Source organism: Callorhinus ursinus, unplaced genomic scaffold (assembly GCF_003265705.2).
Source record: "Callorhinus ursinus isolate GAN/ISIS: 27379988/994484 unplaced genomic scaffold, GSC_fseal_2.0 scaffold21, whole genome shotgun sequence".
In the NCBI taxonomy this organism is placed as follows: domain Eukaryota; kingdom Metazoa; phylum Chordata; class Mammalia; order Carnivora; family Otariidae; genus Callorhinus; species Callorhinus ursinus.
In genome coordinates, this window is record NW_027397083.1 from 19,162,267 (window position 1) to 19,178,229 (window position 15,963).

Below are 15,963 nucleotides of genomic sequence, written 5' to 3' on the forward strand. Positions count from 1 at the left end.
GAATGAAATGTCAACAGTGCTCATTCATAAAGCTGTAAAAGTCTGCTAATAGGTAGCAAGGGACAGTTCATCTTATCAGAGATAAAACCTTGGTTTAGAAATTAATGGGGGATCTTGAGGCCTCTTTGATGCTTAAGGAGTGATGCTGTGCATGAAGCCAGTCCTGATTTTGCTCCAGTGGCTTGAGTTTGCATATGAAAATTGCAAACAGGTACAGGCCAGACAAGGGCTGCATGAATCTCCTCGTGGCACGGCAGCTGACTTCCTCTAGAGCATATGATCCAAGAAAGAATGGAAGGAAGAAATTGCCTTGCCTTTTATGAGCCAGTCACATAACATTGCTTCCACCATATTCTATCATTTAGAAAGGAGTCACTAAGTATAGCTCACACTCAAAAGAAGGGGTATTATACTCTACCACCTGAAGGAGGGAATATCAAAAATTTGTGGACACATTTTAAAACCACAGCATACTTCTTCCTTGAGTGAAATCTCAGGCATAACTTGCAACTCTTTTGGTCTTTCTCAGATAGTAAAATTTCCAGCGTAATCTAACAAAAACTCTTATTCAGATTTCTTCTCACTTCTCCCAGTTTGGGCTTGGTCATAAAGGCAAGGGGGGTGGGTTTTCGTTGATTCTGCCTTCTTCTTTTCTCTTTTTTTCCCCATTCATTTGCTACTATTGGGGTACTCCAGAGTCAAGGACTGATGGGTTGGGGCAAGTTTTAGAAGGCATAGTTTGGTTTAGTTGATGTCTGTGTTTAGTAGTGCCAAAGCTGAGGGTTTCTCTTATGGAGCACATTTTGGGGTCTTCAAGATTTCTTCTTATAGGGGCCTCTCCAATGGCAGATACAGCCAGGAAAGTGAGATCTCCTCTGTATGGTCACTTACAACTCTCTCTTCAGCCTCTGTCTTCTTACTCTACCACTTTAGGCCACTCAAGTCACAACCCAGCTCTTGGATTTTTCTTTTAAAAATCTCCTCATTTAACTTTAGATGAGAAAGAGATACTCTTTTCCTTCCCACACTGGGCTAATGGTTGGTGGTTGAGAGCATTTACACCCAGTGCAGTAGAAAAACTGTTCCAAAACATCTTTATCTACACCTCAAACCTTCAACCTCAAGGTGTTTGCTAAACCAAGGTTTGGATATCCAATATCACCATCTTTTACATAACCTGATTATGTGGCCTGCTGCCTATTCATTGTCTTCAACTGCTGAGGCCCCTGTAGAACTCTAAAACAATAAAAAAAATTATATGCCACATCTTATTACACCTATATAGAGTGACTGACAATTCCTCACATCTTAGGCTTTTAAACATCAGCTCAGGTATTTTTTCTCCTAGAAATGGGGACCAAGCAGATTTATTTCTATTATCAAGAGCAGCAGACCTTTGATTCCAAAACTTCTAATGCAATTGCTAATTTTTAGACTAAAATTTGATCATAGATGTGAATGTTGTTGGGGGAATATAAAGTGCTATACCAGTATAATTTATCAAAAAATCTCAGCTCCATTTTTACTAGCACAGTAGTACCCTGCAAAGATAATCATCTTTCTGAAAACCTTGCTCTGTTGACTCTTTGAAAAGCCTGGTTTAATCACAAGCTGTAGAGTATTCACATACATTTATTATTATTATTTTTTTTTTTCATTTAAGACAGGGAATACTTTATTCAAACCCATCAGAGAAATGGACAGCTTGGGTCTGTAACAAAGCATTGTGTTTTAAAGCATAGGTCAGTAACTGTATGTGAGTATACACTGCTACATACAAATTAACTGATCAGAGCACAACTTTTCAATGTTCAAAACAGAATAAGCTTCCCTGTAAAAGCAGCACCTTTGTGACATTTTTTACTTTAGTATTCCTCTCCTTCTTCTTCACCCTCTCCTTCAACAGAATCCACACCAACCTCCTCATAATCCTTCTCCAGGGCAGCCATGTCCTCAAGGGCCTCAGAAAACCCTCCTTCCTCCATGCCCTCCCCCACATATCAGTGAACAAAGGCATGCTTGGCATACATCAGGTCGAACTTGTGGTCCAGGCGAGCCCAGGCCTCAGCGATGGCTGTGGTGTTGCTCAGCATGCACACGGCCCGCTGCACCTTGGCCAGGTCTCCACCGGGCACCACAGTGGGAGGCTGGTAATTAATGCCCACTTTGAAGCCAGTGGGGCACCAGTCCACAAACTGGATGGTACGCTTGGTCTTGATGGTGGCAGTGGCAGCATTGACATCTTTGGGAACCACGTTGCCACGGTACAACAGGCAGCAGGCCATGTATTTACCGTGCTGAGGGTCACATTTCACCATCTGGTTGGCCGGCTCAAAGCATGCGTTGGTGATCTCTGCTACAGAAAGCTGTTCGTGGTAGGCTTTCTCAGCAGAGATGACGGGGGCGTAGGTGGCCAGAGGGAAGTGGATGCGGGGATAGGGCACCAGGTTGGTCTGGAATTCTGTCAGATCGACATTCAGGGCTCCATCAAATCGGAGGGAAGCAGTGATGGAGGACACAATTTGACCTATCAACCTATTTAGATTAGTGTAGGTTGGGCGTTCAATATCGAAGTTTCTACGACAGATGTCATAGATGGCCTCATTGTCTACCATGAAGGCACAATCAGAGTGCTCCAGGGTGGTGTGGGTAGTGAGGATGGAGTTGTAGGGCTCAACTACAGCTGTGGAAACCTGGGGGGCTGGGTAAATGGAGAACTCCAGCTTGGACTTCTTGCCATAATCGACAGAGAGACGTTCCATCAGCAGGGAGGTGAACCCGGAACCAGTTCCCCCTCCAAAGCTGTGGAAAACCAAGAAGCCCTGAAGACCTGTGCACTGGTCAGCCAGCTTCCGAATGTGGTCCAAGACAAGATCAATGATCTCCTTGCCGATGGTGTAGTGCCCTCGGGCGTAGTTGTTGGCAGCGTCCTCCTTGCCGGTGATGAGCTGCTCAGGGTGGAAGAGCTACCGGTAGGTGCCGGTGCGAACTTCATCAATGACCGTGGGTTCCAGGTCTACAAACACGGCCCTGGGCACATGCTTGCCGGCGCCCGTCTCGCTGAAGAAGGTGTTGAAGGAGTCATCTCCTCCCCCGATGGTCTTGTCACTTGGCATCTGGCCATCGAGCTGGATGCCGTGTTCCAGGCAATAGAGCTCCCAGCAGGCATTGCCGATCTGGACACCAGCCTGGCGCACGTGGATGGAGATGCACTCACGCATGGTTGCTGCTTTGCGTCTGCCGAGCAGATGGCGGAGAGGAAGAGGAGAGGTTGTTGCTTCTTACAGCGCGACTCTTAGGCGGTCGATGTAAGAGAACCTGCCCACATACATTTATTATTGATACAGCACTTAGTCTTCTGCCTGCCAACACTTTCCCTGACAGAACCCTTTAACCTCACCTACTATGCTTACTTTTCTGATGGGAATTAACTTTGTAGGATGTCATGAGAAGGCAGTGGTGGATTCAAAATCCTGCCAGTGGTTTTGAACTTTAATTCTAGCACCCCTCTGAGAAATGGGGCTAAATACATAGCGTATGGACAAAGGTATATATATCTTTCTGTCTATGCTAAAATACCTTGTGCTCTGTTTGTATGTCTCTTATGGCACTTGTATCTCTACATCATAGATAATCTTATATATGACTTATCTTCCCTAATAGAGCTTTTGCTCCCATAGTTGTACCCCAGTTCCATACTGCTCCTCTCCTCAGCCCATTCCTTGTACCGAGATACAGAGTAACAGATATATAGTTGGCTCTTTACATCACATGTTAATTTGAGTGAACGAGTGAATAATTAGATCAACCCTTGGAGATTTAAAGAATAGAGTGTTCTCAGCAAATCCACTTTACAAAACTCTATACCCCCTTTTAGCAAACCAATTTGTCCTCTTCTCACCTTGCTTCATGAAGAGCAGAGGCTGGGAATCTGCCCAAGCAGTCATAGATTGAATCAAGGGCAATCAGCTGGTCCAACTGGACCAAACTGATTCTTCTTGAAATTTACATTTGTGAAATAGTGACTCAGATCAGTAATCTGGATAAACTTTTGTCAAGCAGTGGTGATAAAGCTGGTTTACAGGGAGAGGAATTGAGGATGGGCACAGAGAGAAGCAGAGACCGGGATGATTTGGTCCTTAAGGGAATGGTTATTTTGTTTTCTGATGGCTTTGCAGTTCCTGGTTCTGGGCCCTACACTTCTACTCTTGAGTTCATGGACTCTCTTTCCTGGTCCTAACATGGCTGACTTCTCTTGTCACTTTGGTCTTAGCTTGAATGTCATCTCCTAGTAGAAGCCTTCCCATAAGAGTTCCGGTTGTCAAGAAAAAGAAAAGAAAGAGTTCCTGTTGTCATGCTCTTTACCCCGGGCCCCAGGTCACTCTGCTCTATTTTCCTCATAGCATTTAGCACCTTAAATGGGTGCTAATGAGCTTTACATGTTTGACCTTTTATTTAATTTGTTTATTATCAAATTCCTGCTGGAATACACCACATGACAACAGATAAACTTGTCTATTTGTTCATCACTGTTTTACCCCCAACACTAGAATACATTGAGTAAGTAGTTTTTGAATAAATAATAGATATAATAAATCTTTCCTGTCATTCCAGTTATTTTGAAGAGGTTCCATTATTCAAACACTGTGATATAAACACATAGAAAACAGAGGTGCCCATATTAATGCAGGGTCTCCTAAGATGACCATCCACTATAATTTTTCCACCAGCTCCAAAGCAAGAACCAAAAAAGAAGATCTTCATTACATTTGATTGACATTCTGGCTTGTTTTCTTAATCCTTTTTTCCCCCTAATCAAACCATTAATTTTTATATTTATCCACATTTGTAGACTACTAGAGAATATTTTCACACTTCATATTATTAGACCCCTAAATTGTGTCAGCTTTCATATTATTCAGGTACTTTGCAAATGGTGGTGGTGAGGGTACTGATTTAATTTGGTTTGAAATTTTTTTTTTAATGTAATAGGAATAAATTATCATGTAGTATTGGAGCACAATTCCCACCTGTTTAATGTTAAAACCTTCTGAGGGAGTTTCAGGGAGATTAAAGATGTCCAGCCAAGCACTCATCCTGTCTAGGAAGGAAGTGAGAAATCCCACCTTGTAAAGGTCTTTCAGAAAGTCAGAAGCACTCAGAGTTCTATAGTATAGATGTAGCCACAAGTCTACCATGTAACTCATTTGTGCAATAAATTTGGTCCTATTGATCTATTGGCAGTAAGAACCCCACACTTTATCTCAGGAATGGGGTGTGGGAGTGCATTGTTCAGTTCTAAGGTACCGAGTGTGCGGGGGCTGCGTGTGCTTTGGAACACGCTCCAAATGAGTCAGATGTCTGTTAGTGATGTTTCTTTGGATCTGCTGCCTATGCTTTCTCTCTGACATTGCTCCTAAGTACCTTTCCAACAGCTTATACTCACATCTTACAGCCTAGAATGGCCTGGGCTTTAGACAACCAATACAGGTGAGGCAAGCCCCCAAAAGACCACATTAGGAAATATCCCAGTGTCCATGGACTGGCATTCTTGACACCTTCCAAAAAGTGGTGTCATAGAATGGCAGAATAGGCAGAAAAGTGAGCCGCTAGAGTCAGATAGACTTGAATTCAAATCTCAGTTCAATCATTCCCTAGTTATGGGGCCTTGGACAAGACCCTTTCTTTTTTTCTCAGCCTTAATACTCTTTAAGTCAAAGTATTATTAGCATGCCAGACAAAATTGACCTCATTGGGTTGTGGAAATCATTGAATAAAATAATATACATAGAACTCTTCAGCACCGTGCTGGGATATGGTAGGTACTTCCATTTTTCCTGGAGCTCAAGTTCTTTATTAATGATAAGAACAATAATAATACCATATTTCTTAAGTACTTAATATATTGCCAGGCATTACATTAACTACTTTAATTATTGGAGAAGACAAGGTCAACTGTCTTTCCTATGTCTATTCTTTGTTAACAGAATCCTAAATTATGTGCCCAGCTTAAAAGGGTTTTTAGCTGCTCTTGAAACTAGAAACAGCCACATGACGAAGTTCTGGCAACAGATTTAAATTCAGAAGTCTGCTACCAGTTTCTGGGAAAGCTCTGCCACTTCCTTGTTACTTCCTCTTTCTGTTCTCTGCCTGTAGTGCAGATATGAGCCTGGAGGAAAACAGCCCTCTGGCTTCCGTCATGCAACCTCTAAAAGAATCATGGAACAGGAAGATAGAAGGATTCTGAGGCACTGTGGAGCCTCTGTACCAACCTTGGAATGTCTACCTCCAGATTTTGAATTTATGGATGAAATGTCTTCTCTTTGGTTATACTTTTGTAATTTGAGGTTTATATATATGCAACCAAATGCAATCCCTAAACAATATAGGCACATTATCTTATTTATTACTCAGATAAAGCTTCTGACATTATTATTATCAAATCTATTTTATGTTAAGGATATTGAGACATAGGCTAAGTAATCTGCCCAAGGTCACAAATTATATATGTAATAAGTGAAGCAGAGATTTGAATACATTTTTTAACTAGTAAAATATAAAATGGGCTACTAATATTTCTCCCCTCATCTTCCTATCTCACAGCTCACTCTCTTTCATAACCTATAAACTTGTTCTGATTGTCTGATTTTTTTTTTTTTTTGTAAAAACCTCCTGAAATTCTCCCAGACCACAGTGCTGTTTTTCAGATGTTTGAGCCTACCAGCAGTTCTGACATTGACTATCTGTATGGTCCTGGGCCAGTCATTTAACCTGCCTAGTCATTTTTCAAATGGCAGAATTGGAGTAGATGATCTCTAAAGTTCCTCCATTTTCACTCTCTGTGATTCTAAAGGTACAATTTAACCAATTTCTAATTATTTAGTTAGGTGATCATCAAAATTTTACTTTATCTAGTTTTATCTCATGACCTAGTAAATATTGAATAAATATTAATTGATGACTCTACGAGGGACAAGGCAACTTTTTCTGTTCTCTCACTTTTCCTTTAAGTCTTTGGCTTTTTATTATTTCTATATCCATCCAAAACCCAACATCTCGTTAGGTGGTTTGGGGGAGCTGATCCAGTGGAGATCAAAGACCATTGCTTCCAAAGAGTGAAGCTAGCTTCAGTCAGGGCAGAAGCAAAGGGAACAAATCAAAGGCCATAAAAAAGTTATATTTGGGGGGAAAAAAAAAGAAAAAGTACAAGTCGTTCCTTGGGTGAAGGAATGGGGTTGGCATATGGATTCAGAAAAATAATCTTCAAATAAGAAACAGCAAACCAAAGCAACTTTAGCTGGAAAGGAGAAGAAAGCAAAGTGACAGAAAAAGGGGGTGGGGATATGTATTGTTTTTGAAACATTTTAGAAGGATAAGTAGTGGCCAGAGCATTAGAAAGTATTAAAAAAGATTTGAGCAAGACTAAGAGAATAATATGGTATATTGTGAATGATCAAAATATATCAAATAATTAAGGAGGTAGAAGTATTCTGACTAAAGTAGAATTTTTTTCCCCCAGGGGAGGTCACGTTAAGAAACCGTCTTGAAACTTGCTGAATAGTGCTGTATTATTGCTATGGGATAGGAGAAGGCTATTGTATTGTATGCAATACAGAATTGTATGCAAGCCAAGGAGAGCACCCTCACCAAGAACAGAATCTGTTGGCACCTTAATTTTGGACTTCTCAGCCTCCAGAACTGTGAAAAATAAATGTCTGTTGTTTATGTGACCTAGTCTATGGTATTTTGATATAGCAGCCTGAGCTAAGACAGTTTCCTTGAAGTCCTTGCAGCAGATTGAAGTTTAAGATTCTAATAATATAGGTTGACATTAGTGCAGAGAAAATCAACATGGGATAAGGAAAACAGCATGGACATCGGAGCCATAGTTACTTTCCAAACTCTTTCTCTATCTTGTGACATCTCTGAGGCTCAATTTACCCATCTGAGAACGGGGATAATAATACCTATCTATCATTAGTGGTTTGCACTAAATAAAAATAATAGGAGTGAAGCTTCTAGTGAAATGCCCAATATGTGGTAGCTACACAGTAAATATTAATTCTTCCTTCTAGTAACAATGAGTATATTTTCTTCTCTTGGCTAATGTAGACTTAGATATTACTTGCTATAAAGTCCATTTTCTAGGAGCCAGTTTTCATGCAAAGAGAATCTGAAAGCACACATTGCAAGCATTCTACAATGAAAATTGCACTAAACAGAATAATACATTTGTCTTTATTTACTATTTGCAGACTTTGTGCATCACATCTATAATTATAGTTTGTACTTTTCAAGGATTTTGATACTTACTTGTTCGATGAACCTCACTTGACCTCTTTTTGGGGGACTGAATTGGACTAAATGTGAGGTACCGGCACTATTTTCTCCACAACAAATGTGTTTATTGTACTACATGTGGAAGGGAAATAAATTACCTACTAATAGCACCATAGACACTCTGGATTTAATTCAAAATGTGGAAGGGTTGTAAAAAAAAAAAAATGTGGAGGGGGCTGGAGAAGTTGGCTTTTGAATTTCTTAGGTAGACTATAATTCCAGGGATGATTTCTTTATGTTATTAACTATTCCCCAGGAAATGAACACGTTCAGGTTCTAGTTACCACCTGTATGGAAAGAAAATGCGAAGGACTTGAAGCTTCCTTTGGATAAATGTTTTACTTTGTGCATTTTTCAGGAAAATTTAATGCTAATTACTCAGGGCTACTAAATTTAGTTGGTACATTGGTTATGGACAGTTGTACGATACCTAGTTTTGTTTTGTGAGATACAGTTTTAATGTATAAATATGGATAAGGTGGATGGAAAGTATATAAAGAGGAATTTGGGATTTTTCTTAAGTATTCTGGATAATTGAATTCAGACTCTAACAAGAAGGAAACTCTACACTGGAAACTTCTTGGTTGTGGTGATAGGTATTCTTACTGTGTATAAAAGAAAACCAGAAAATTTGGCCACCCTCAGAGGTTTAACAAAAGGGAACTAAAGTGTTATCCAGAATCATGGCTACTATTGTGTGTTGAGTCAAATTCTTTTGTTAAGTAAATATCAAGATGTTCCAAAAATATGTTACTTCAATTTTATATGCATTTGATTTATTGCATTTCTATTTTATGCCAGTCACTTTTTGATTACTGGCTGCACTGCTATGACCAAGAAGTACAGGGGTCCATGCCCTCATTGTGAACATGCACAGTGAGGGAATATCACACTAATCCAGGAAAGAGATATATAAAGATAATTTCTGCTAGTGGCAAGTGAAGAAAATAATACAGGATAAGGGGAGAATAACCGGGGAAAGAAGGCTTTACTTTATTGTTTTTTAAAATTGACATATAGTTGGCACACAGTGTTACATTAGTTTCAGGTGTACAACATAGTGATTGGACAAATCTATTCCTTATGCTGTGCTCACAAGTGTAGTTGCCATCTATCCCCGTGCAGCAGGTTTACAATACCATTGACTGTATTCCCTATGCCATACCTCTTAGCTCCATGACTTATTTATTCCATAACTGGAAGCCTGTACCTCCCACTTCTTTCACTCTTTTTGCCCATATTTGCACAAGTCATTTTTAGCATATTAAGGGGGATAATGATGAAGGATTCCATAGAGTAGGTGGAAGTCCCCAGCCCATGGTTCTGCATTGTGTTAGGAAACGCTATTTAACATTTTGTTTTCAGAGAAGGAAAGGCTCTTTGATAATATCTGAATAAGGTGGGACTGGATACATTTGTCCAGTAGGATGCAAGAAGCAGACCCTAAGGAAGTGGGAGAGAAGTTAAGAATGGGGACAATTTGTTAAATAGCTAAACACCCTTCTGAAGGAATTGACTTGAAAACAAATATTCTTTTTTTTTTATTTAAGATTTTATTTATTTATTTGGGAGCGAGCACACAAGCAGGGGAGGGGCAGAGGGAGAGGGAGAAGCAGGCCTCCCACCAAGCTAAGAGCCTGACATGGGGCTCAATCCCAGAACCCCGGGATCATGACCTGAGATGAAGGCAGAAGGCAGATGCTTAACACACCGAGCTACCCAGGTGCCCCTGAAAACAAGTACTCTTAACGGTACTGGGAGCACAAAGAGAAATTCCTTTATACACTTAGTACGGACATGAATTCTTCTGGTAGTACCTTCTGAGATGTTTCTATGGGCACTTTTGCCCTGATGTTAGTAATTTGCATGTTTCTAAGGGTGTGATAGTTGTTAAGTTGTTGAGGATGCAAAACTGAAGGAAAAAAAAAACATGGTAAGGTGCTATTTTTAGTTTTTGTAAACTTTTTATTATAGATATGGTTTACTTCTTTAGACAAGGAAACTCTTTTTTATTCAATTATTCTTTCATTAAGGGGAGTGCAGATGCATTATAAACCAATATTATTTTCCTGAAAGAATACTGTGCTCATCTCTCTCTCTCTCCCCCGGTTGAAGTCTGGGAACTTTCCTTCCTCTGCCTCCCACTGGCCCAGCTTCACTGGCAATAGATCAGGGATCACTAAGCCGAAATAGTCAAATGTGCAGTGCCTGCTGACATAACCTTAGAGGATGCTATCTTACTGTAATATTCAATGTTTAGAACTAGTTCCCAAACCTCAGAACAGTTGGCCTGCTGCTTCTGAAAGAACTATCTGCCTTCAGCAATTGAGCCTCGGCAACCAGAAGAGAGGATAAAATTCTTGTTCCTCTTTAACTTCCAGCTGAATTTTATTTTAGGTCAAGTCCAATCCCTTTTTGTACTCTGAACTTTGGGATGATGCTAATTTGAGAAGTTAAGGTCCAGTATAAGCTAATGACTTAATCATGTCAGGAAGAGACTTCTCTCTGTCTCTGATAAATGAAGATTATATTGAGCAATTACAGGCATTAGAGACATTTAACTCCCTCCTTTGAAGCAGACATTTTTGGCTACTGGAATACACCAGATGCTGTGGCAAAGGGGATGATGGATGATGTTGGGTTACTGATTTGCATATAGGAATGATTTTTTTTTCTGTGTGGAAAAATTGCAAGACAAAACAAGAATAGGAAGTGAGATACCTACTCGGATACTGATAATCAGTAAATATTAAAACAATTAATAGTTGTTTTGACTAGAAATGTTTTTAATCCTCTTGAAGTAAAATTTTACATAGAGAATAAGCGAAGTAAGTGGATATTTCCCAGGTGGAGAATTATCTTGATTATAATTTTTATTATGGCACAGAATATTAACTATGTCTTCCATGAAGACCACACACATACAGAGAAAGAAATAATAGGTAACTAGTGGATGAGGCAATCAGCCCCACTGTACCCTCAATCTGATTAAGCCCATTTTCAGTTGTTCTGTATTTGTTGGCGTTTTATTAATGTGTGGTATCTATCACACTTTGCCTCATGAGATGAATAAAGCAACGACTAATTACTAGTCACTGTATTTTTAGTCAGTATTGAGAAATCTATATTGTAAAGGAGCTCTCTGACTTTGTAAATGTAGACAGAGGTTCAAGTCAATAGAATAACGTTGCTTTCACCAAAGTGAACTAAATGGTTGTTTGGCACCTTTTTCAGAATCCTCATTTAATTGCTGTGGGCTGCTAGAGTTGGTATATACCTTTTATTTTTTGCTCAAATCAAAATACATGCCCCCAATTAATGCTATTTTCATGGCCTGAATGTCTAGTTTAGCACCTATGTACAAATTGACAATTGCCTTTCTAATCCCAGCTAAGCTTCTCAAACTTATGTTTGTCTTTATTTGTAGAGAGACAAGGGAGGAAAAAAAAAAATCCATCATTTCAGTCCAGGTAGATTTTGATTTCATTATTGACTGCCACTAATCAAGGTTAAATGTGGAGAGATTTCTTCCATCCAACACTGCACACCTGAGTCTCAGCCATTCTGTTTTCTTGCCTTATATTTTTCTATACTGCCCATAGCAATAGACCCACTTTGTTAGTTCAAGATCAGAACTGATTAATTTATTCACGCAAATAAATATGTATTAAGTCTTATACTGGGTTGAATTAATGCTCCTCAAAAACTCACATTCACCTAGAACCTCAGTATATGACTTATTCAGAAATAGACTCTCCCCTGGAGCCCCCAGAAGAAACCAGCCATGCCATCACCTTATTTTCAGCCCTTTGAGACTCCTTTCTGATTTTTGGCTTTCAGCACTATAAAAGAACAAATTTTTGTTGATCTAAGTCACTATACTTGTGGTAATTTGTAGGATCAGGAAACCAAATCATCTTCCAAGATAACACAGTCATTAATTGGCAGAGCTGGGATTTGAACCAGCATCTGGCTGTTTCAGCATCTGTGTGTTTAGCCACTAACTCTACTCTCTCTCAGTATATGAATTTGAGGTAATTCATTATAGTTTACTGAATGAGCTATAGTTCACTCTATAGTATATAGAGTGATTTAGTCTCATGAACACAGGTTTTGGAGTTAGGCAGACTGGAATTCCAGTAATAGTTTCCCAATTTATTGGTTGTCTTACTTGTCTTTTTAAAAGAAGGAATCTTGAACCACTTGTGCCACTTTGTTTCTGAATGTGTTTTCTTCTTGGTGCAATGTTCAATCCATGTCTTTGGATTCTGGTTTCAACTTCTCTGATTTCTCATCCACTCTGCCATTCACTTGCCTGTTTGCACTCATGTCTCTTCCTCTCCTGTCCCCTGATATGTTTGAATCTCAGCGGGCCAACTGTTGTTATTTCTAAGACCTTTTTGCCAGCTGGCTTCATGTTGTGTTCAGCTAGTGGAACCCTGAGAAGAAATTGGAGGGCCAGAAGAAAAAAAGAAGCCAGATGTTCCTTCCCTCACTCCTCTGCTCCCTAGGACATCTCTGCCAGGCACTCAACGATTCCAGAATTTTCTGTAAGGCCCCTCCTGTTGGCCCAATATCCTGGGTTCTGGTAATATTAACTCCTAGATACTTTATATTTCCATCCCCAGGTATCATTATGGCCCTCCCGTGGTGTTAATCTTGGGGTTGTCTCATATCTCTTAGTTGACTTTCAGGTTATGCTTGATCTTTATAACTAGTTTGTGCTGTTAAAACTCCTCTATTGAACTAGCATGTGTGAGTTCTGTTTTACTCTGACATATTGAGCCACATTACCGTTGATCCTGCCTTGAGTTCAAGCCCAAAGCATGATTTATCACCATGTACTCTGCTTGGTAAGTACCTAGGCCCACCTTCTGCACGTACCTGGTTTTTGGTCTTTTTATCCATCATTATGAAGGCCTTCTACTTCTTGCTTATTCCATTTGACTCTGTGTATCCCTAACTGCTTCTTTTTTCAATGCTGCACCTACCTGTCTTGCAGTCTTAGGTGAGAACCATTTTCCCAAAACCATTTCTCACACCTGAATTCATTCTGCTCTCAAGCCTTTTGGTTGCCACCTTTGGACATTTTAATCACCCATTGTCTGCCTGGCAATGAAACGATGCAGTGAGTTCTATGCTTTGTCTCTGTTCTCTCCATGGTACTCCATGCTTATCTCTAGCCCAGATCTCTTTGCATTTAGTTGTCTTGTCACCCTTGCTAGACCACGAGCAACTAGAAGTTAGAGACTCTCTTTCAACTCTTGTCCCTAGAGTCATTCACAATGCCTGGCACAGGGCATATCCTAAGTAATGAATGCATTGTAAAGAAAAGTGGTGGTTTAGCTTAGAGAAGCCGCGGGCAGACTTAATTACTATTTTCAAGTTTATATGGGAGATGCTGAGTTTAATAGGGACATAAAATCTGAGAGTTGGAAGGAATCCTAGAGGCCAACTAGACATCTGGCAGTTGGTGGTTGTTTCCTTATGAATGAAAACTAGAATAAAGTGTAACAATCTTAAAAAAAAAGTATGATTTCAAATGGAAATATGGAGGTCCATTCTATCAGAGTGATAAAACCCAAGACACCCAACTGAAGGGTCTCTAATCCCAGAAATCTGCATGAAAATAATATAGGTTTCCCAATATTGTGTGCCTTAGATATCCATTTCTTAGGAGACTATAGTCTGAACTTGATAATATCTCAAGGCCCTCTTTGCTTATAGGTTTCTAGAATAGATCATAGTTTGAGGGGGCCGGAGAGCAAAAGAACCTGATTAACCTTTTTTTCCCTTAATGAAACTTATAATTTATAAGCCTTAAAGTAGAAATATAGATGACAATTAAAATGTTTATTAAATTGTAATGGGATTGAACTAGGTTAATTGAGACTAGATTCAGGAGATTTTTGAGGTAAGAAAGGGAATATAGTCATCTAATCAGTGAATACAATTCTAAATTTTTGAATAACTTTTACTATATGTTTATGTACTTAGCTGAAGACCATTTAGGACTAGAAATAGCCTTTTTTTTTTTTTAACACAGGTAAAGGAGCAACATTTACAATATTGATTCCAATTCCTTTCTCTTGCTGCTCTGAGAAACATTTTATAAATGAGGCCCTTCATGTGTCCAGTGTTCTTTTCCCACTATCCACTTGCCACACACAGGAGGCATGGAATGCATCCATCTACAGGATCTGAACAAGGGATGGTTCCTACAGCATTCCAGCTGGCTCTTGGATCCAGCTCTTCTGCCTTGCTTCTAAATGGGAAGTTCTCACCATACATTACATCATTAGTTTTTGATGTAATGTATGGTGATTAACATAACATAATAATAAAAAATAAATAACATCACCATTAAAAAAATAAATAGGAAGTTCTCATGTTGAATTAAAGACCTATCAAAGACATTTTCAAAACATCTCTGAGTCAGTTAAGTCAGCACTTCTTGGAGGCAGAAGAAAACTCCAATGTGTAATAAAAAATGAAAGAACCGACCTGTGAGAAATGCGACACTGTGTGGTAAAGGCCTGGCCTTCGAGGCTGGAGAGCTGGTTTGAAAGCTGGTTCTGTTCCTCCTGAACTATGGAGCTGTGTGGACTTAGGTACATAACTTGACACCCCTTTTTCCTCATCTGTACAATTACAGGGTAGGATGGGAGGATGTCAGACTACCTGTAAGTTCCCTTCCAGTGAAACACCCCGATACTATAAAAACATTTTTTCAGCATCATGGTTATCAAGACAAATGCAAGGAAGCCAGAGGATAAAGGCACATTAGCATGAATTTCCACAGTTATTCCATTTTCTTATTTTTTTAACATATTACCCAGGCGGTTTTTGTTTTGTTTTGGAATAGAAATATAACTGTTGCATAAGAGAATGAAGTCTCGGGGCTGCTAAGACAATCATGAAAGTTGGTTTCTTCAGACTCTTTTTATAGTAGTAGGTTCACTGTGAAAGTTCAGGTTGATGAACATCCAAATGCAGAGTGATTGAGTAGGCTCAGGTATCGTAAACTCACCCACAGTAAGAGATGGAAAAACATATAGCATTTATTTTATTTCTTTAGTAAAGATTAATTGAGTAGCTGCTGTGGGGTGAGGATCTGTAAGAAAGTAGTTAATCATGAATTTCTATGGAAGTTTTCATTCCTCCTGGTATTCTACTTTAGATCTCATTTAACTAACTCATCTACTATTTATCATGTACCTAAGTTGAGAAGTCCCAGTGAAAAGATGTTTTCAAATCCCCTGTTAGAATCAGTCACCTGGAATATCTGTAGCATTTAGCATGTGATTTTTAATTGTATTTAGGCCTTTTTTTAATTTATTTTATTTTTTTTAAAGATTTTATTTATTTATTTGAGAGAGGGAGAATGAGAGATAGAGAGCACGAGAGGGAAGAGGGTCAGAGGGAGAAGCAGACTCCCCGCTGAGCAGGGAGCCCGATGTGGGACTCGATTCCGGGACTCCAGGACCATGACCTGAGCCGCAGGCAGTTGCTTAACCAACTGAGCCACCCAGGCACCCTAGGCCTTTTTTTTTTTTTTTTAAATCAGACCACTTAGAATGTTATTTATTTATTTGTTTTCTAATTGCTTATCCAAAAATAGTA

At 39.4% G+C, this 15,963-nt stretch overlaps 1 pseudogene; it reads right to left on the reverse strand.

Annotated features, from left to right (window-relative positions):
• Positions 1-1,650: 1,650 nt before the first annotated feature.
• LOC112829549 (tubulin alpha-1A chain-like) lies at positions 1,651-3,317 on the reverse strand (annotated as a pseudogene).
• Between the last annotated feature and the right edge of the window lie 12,646 nt (positions 3,318-15,963).